The sequence below is a fragment of the Denticeps clupeoides genome, chromosome 5 (assembly GCF_900700375.1).
Source record: "Denticeps clupeoides chromosome 5, fDenClu1.1, whole genome shotgun sequence".
Classification (NCBI taxonomy): domain Eukaryota; kingdom Metazoa; phylum Chordata; class Actinopteri; order Clupeiformes; family Denticipitidae; genus Denticeps; species Denticeps clupeoides.
In genome coordinates this window covers 12,025,036-12,030,664 of record NC_041711.1, presented here as the reverse complement: position 1 = coordinate 12,030,664, position 5,629 = coordinate 12,025,036, and the positions used below count along the sequence as shown (strand labels likewise).

Sequence of the window (5,629 nt, the reverse complement as noted above, 5' to 3'; positions counted from 1 at the left end):
CATTGACAATCACTTCACAAAAAAAAAATTGTCAACCTGAAATTGAACAAAAAAATGTTAATTGGCTGAAGAAAAACATGAGCCATAGCTGATATGGATAGACCACAATGCAAAGAGGATGTGAGGCATGTGGGATGGTGACCTAGATGTTTAGTTTATCCCTAGATTGTCCAGCATATCTGCGACACTCAGGATGTTGCTGGAACAGAAAAATGAGCAGCAAGAGAGTCGTTTCCAGATGATGAAGAAGAGAGCGGCAGTTCAAACAGTCTGATCTGGAATTTGTTCCCTTATGTCATCATTGCAGTTGCTCTCTGAAAATGAGCACTAATGTATTTGTTTAGTTACTTCATGCAAAAGGCTGTAAAAACAGTGATTTTAGAATAATGAATAGGATTAAAACTGTCTGCACCAGACATTGTAATTGGTGAATGGTGTGATGATGTCATTTCCACTAATGTCCACTCAACTTCTATAGGTCGCTCCCCTCCTCATCCCGCCTCTCTCCTCCTCATTAGCATTTGAAAGCTACAGACATTCATACAGAAATCTCATTTTTGGACTGGATCAAAGTGGTTGTAATTATGCACAAAGGGACTTCAGATACAGTATTAGGGGACACTAACACTGATATAAAAGCAAAAAAATAAAATAATCACCTCAAGAATCACTCAGCATTTTCAGAAAGTGGGTGATTTTTACACAAGACTTGAAGAATATCGGGGAGTGGGTGGGTGTGTCGGGGAGTGGGCGGGTGTAAACGTACCTCTTCCTGATCCACCATCTGCTGCTGTAGTTTCTCCACAAGCTGAGACTCATCATCCTACAGAGAAACAGGAAATGAATATATGTGGTTATCACAATTTTATCAAGGAAAAACTTATTTATTTAAAAATTATTTTATATCAAAACTACGTAAACAAAACACACATTTAAAGCACGCACATAAACAAATATTACCAAAAAACTCTGCTTGACCATGTCTGACGATTAATAAATTCCAAATAAATCGGCAGCCCGATACACAGCGTAAAAATCGCACACCTGCCGCACGCCTAAAAAGGGCAAAGACATTACCTGTGACGTCCCGTGGCAGAGTATGGGTGTGTTCTGTTTGTGTGTCTCTCTCTCTCTCTCTCTCTTTCTGTCTCTCTCTCTCCGTAATGTTGCAGGTGGCTCCATGATTGGACTCCTCCCACTTCCTGCCATGATTGGTGGGCTGTAATAGGGAAGAGGACTCAAAATGGCGTCTGCTTTGGGACAAGAGGAGGATGTGGTGTGAGGAGAGAGTGTTGTTGGTGATGCGAAGAGAGTGTTGGTGTGAAGCAAGAAGGATTGTGACCAGAAGACAAGAATAACTTAGACTGCCCAGACCTGTTTTGTGTGTGTTTTGTTGTTTCAATGTCCTTCTTTGTAATAAACGGTTAGCCATAAGTGTTGTTGCTGCTCCTATGTCCCATTTGTTATGTCCCTGACCCTAGACCAGGGACGTAACATACCGTAACACAGCCTTCATGCCCGCACGTATGGTGTGTGGTGAATGGTGTTATTTCCACAAATGCTCCCACAATTCTACAGGCTCAGACGATTAAAACAAACCATTCAAATCGATCAATGCGATCGTGAGATATGCCTGCGCGTATTGTACAGAATTACAGGCAAAACAGTCCACAACACAAGACAGGCGTCGCTGTTTCTGTAGATTCTGAAAGAAGACCAAACTATGATGGCGCAGCAAAGAAGCAAGTTTTTTACGACTGAGGAGGTGCTGGATATTCTGGTGCAACACAGCAGTCCAGCTATTTGTACTGTTCAATCTTCATCTGATGAAGAGGATCTCCTGTGTGCAGAAGAGGTTGAGGTATTTTCCGATCCCTTCTTCTGAAAGGTATGTACTCTCTGTTGTATAATTTATTTACGATATTTTTCATATATTTTTCAGTTATATATTTTTTATGTTTTCTCCCTCTAATTGTGTGATGTTCTTTGTTTATTTGCTGAGTACAGCATTGTTTATTTCAAATTAGTTATATAATCGAAATTGCTGGCTAATAAATGAATACATTTTACTTCATATTTTTTCTACCCCCACCTCTCTGCCAAGCGGCGATGAGATACTGCAAGACGAGGTGATCAAAGGGTGAAAACACTGCAGAAAGTGCCAGGAGCCACACGTCAAAAAAAAAACTGCTTCAAGCAATGCCATGATACACAATAATGTGGATACAGTTAATTTATCCCAGCGATTATTGGAATTTAACATAGTTATTTTATATCGTTTTAGTATTACTTTTATTATTTTTCAAATTTCAAATCAATACATTTTGTTCTTGTTTAGCCAGTTTATTTTGTAAGTTGTTCTTTTGATTGGAAAATATAAACATAAAAATGGGGAATATACATATGATGTGATATTTTCAAAACTGTCCCAAAACATCTGTAATTAGTTGGAATGAATAACTACAGTCACAAGTAAGTTAAAAAAAATTGTTTCCTCTGTTTAATTTTGGATATGACTATTAAAAAGGGCTCCAGAGCTCATCAATCTGCAACATTTCTGTCTTCCAGTTGTATTTTATACAGGAGCCTGAGTCCTTCAATATAGCAAATTGTCAGTGATACTTTAAGGTGGGTACTGTATCTGTATATGGTTTTTTGTACTTAACGGCGTATCTTGCTCAATCATACAGGGCTAGCAGGGACGGGTCCTCCTGCTGTGCTCTTCTTGGGGTCAGAAGCGCCGTTTATCTTCCTCCCTCAGGTTAATCCGCATGCTGGGGACAACAGGTTCCCTATAATAAGTGCGTTCAAATGGACGGGGCAGAGCAGTCTAGCTGCATCGCCTTTGCGTTCCCACCAGCAACAAGGAGCGTGCGTTCCCATGCGCCAGATTTTACAAAAACATTGAAATGGACGATTAATGTCATCCAGAATAAAAAAACTGCATCTTTAAGGTTACTCCATTTAAACAGCAGTCCATCTTCACTGACCCCACTGCTGCCAGCGCACCCCGAGTTTCCTCACTTTGCTCCACATAGCAGAAGAGAGGAGGGAAAGAGTGCAGCCTGAACTGAGGACTTTGCTGCATGACATATCGCTGATCTGCAAGGGGACAGACAAGAGTGGAGGAACTGATTGGGTGAGTCCAAGATTCGGACTAGTGCACCTCTTTCCTGGTCTGGGGATGTTGGGTGGCGTACTGACCTCTCGCTGCTTCCTGTATTCTGTCTCCGGCGCGGATGTCTCTCTCCTGGCTGATGACCTGTTCCAGGCAACAAGAAACACAGGACATCAACATTAATGTATTGTACCAAATTTAAATTGTATTACACTGTAATAAAGTAAACATTAGCAGGCAAGTTTGTAAGCGCTTCCATGATGCCTGCAGAGCATCAGGAGTTGGTCTATAGTCTACCGTATACGGTCTACCATGTTGTCCCTTCACAGCATTGTCTTCTAATATCATGGGAAACGTCTCTGGGTTCTGCACTTGAGGTTGCATCTGCATATTTTGGATCCTTTGAGCAGTTGAAACAGGAAAAGTTGGTAAAGTTAGTTATCTAATTGTACATTGCTGTTAAAAGTAATAAAACATAACCTTCAATTTTTAAGATGGACAAGTAGTGCATGTTTAAATAGTGTTGGTGGACAAAGTGGACAATGAACCTTTTTGCAACAGACATTGCAAGTATTAAGCTCTAGTAAGGATCATGTCTTCAGTATTGATATGTGCATATATATGAATAACCAGAATTTAAATAATTAATACATTAAAAATATATTTATATCTGACAACTGAAAATCAATGATCTAATTTCTTTGTATACATAAATCTATTTCTTCACTAAGACTCTTATTTGCTGACTTGTCCTCAGCTTTCAACACACTGCACCCCCACATCCTGGCTAATAAACTTTCCTCCAACTTTCATCTGGACAACGAGACAATCCTGTGTATATTGGACTTTCAGACCAACAGATCACAGAGAGTACTGCTTAACAAAACTCTCTCTGACCTCTGTTATACCGCCATCTGTTATACCGCCACCTGGTCGGCTCTCTCCTCTGCTCCTCATCTTATATACAGATGACTGCAGGCACAGACACCCGGTGAAGGACGCCAAGGACACAGTCCTCCAGACTGTCAGGCCCCTCACACAACCATGGTCTGCTTCTGCAGGAGTTTCTGGACTGGTGTGACACCTCATGTCTGGAACTGGACATCAGTAAAACCAAGGAAATGGTGGTGATCTTCACCACCAAGCAGGGGGACCTGGCTGCAGCAGTTACCTCCATCCACAGGAAGCCAGTAGAGCTAGTTGAGGATTATAAATACTTGGGCATCATTTTCGATCCCCTGCTGAAGTTCTCCTCCAACACAGAGGAGATTCTCAGAAAGTGTCACCAGGCAGCTCATATCCTTTGTAGTCAGGAAAGACATTTTACGGACTTTTTACTACTCCTTCCTAGAGAGTGTCGTATCATTCTCAATCATCTGCTGGTTCCATTCCACCAGCACGCAGCACACAAACCGGCAAAAGAACGCTGTCAGGCTCCCCTTCAAACGCAGACTCCGATGTTGCTGACTGGAAAACACAGAGGAGGAAAATCACCTTGGTTCCCAAAGCTATCCTTCTTTTGATCTCCTGACATCCCTCCAAATCAACCATTATCACCTCACACACTTCTTAAAAGTATGCCCCTTAATGCTTCTGTTATGTACAGTTATTTATCATTGTTCATAGCGCAACATACAGAACATTTCTATTGTGTGTCACCCCAGGATCTTTAACCTTCTTTATTCGAGGGCAATAACGTTACTGTATAACTAATCTGAACCACCAGCAGTAATAATGCTGACAGCACAGCTTTGCCCTACATTACTAATATTAACTACTGCTACAAACAGTCTTCCCCAGACCTTCAAAACCCTACACCACTAATAAGAGATCATAATAATGTAGCAAAAAAGCCATTTCAAATACCAAACCTGACCTGAAGTGATGGCTGCAGGCAAAATGAAAAACATAATATCTCCGTTTTTACAGCAAACTTTGATTTTCATAATTGGTTACAAATAGGCAAATATGAGTCATGCATCACATGCAATCAGCATTTCATCAGAATTTTCGTGGTTGGTTTACTAATAATGCTAGCTAATAGCTAATGCAAAGTGAATGCTAACCTGCTTTAAGCAAAACAATAATGCTCAAAGCCTTAAACCAATTTCTCAAAGTAAAGCCTGTACATCAAATACATTTTAAATAATCTTACTTTTGTACTAAGCGCAGTGAAAAATCCATTCACGGATCCTGCCACAGAGACATTTATTTTTTAATCTCCCACCTTCCCCATCACTTTCGTTAGACCCGCCTCCTCTACGATTTGATTGGTTCTCTCTCTGAACCAATCAATATTCGTTCTGCCCTCGGAAATTTGTGAGTAAACTCCCACAAGAGAGAAATACAGGCGCTACTGCTTTTCACGTGTGAAATATGTATATATAACTATGATGTATGATGACGATCCCCAGCTTGAATATTGCTATTATATGAATAATATTATATTAATAATATTGAATATTATTAAAAATATATACATTTATATTTAGTGACATTATACACTCACCG

At 40.3% G+C, this 5,629-nt stretch overlaps 1 long non-coding RNA gene across 1 annotated transcript; it reads right to left on the bottom strand.

Annotated features, from left to right (window-relative positions):
* Nucleotides 1–2,535: 2,535 nt before the first annotated feature.
* On the bottom strand, nucleotides 2,536–3,255 carry LOC114791103 (uncharacterized). Its single transcript, XR_003749908.1, has 3 exons — nucleotides 3,205–3,255; nucleotides 2,991–3,102; nucleotides 2,536–2,774 (listed from the first exon to the last, which is right to left on the bottom strand). It is a non-coding gene; the product is annotated as an uncharacterized LOC114791103 (long non-coding RNA).
* Between the last annotated feature and the right edge of the window lie 2,374 nt (nucleotides 3,256–5,629).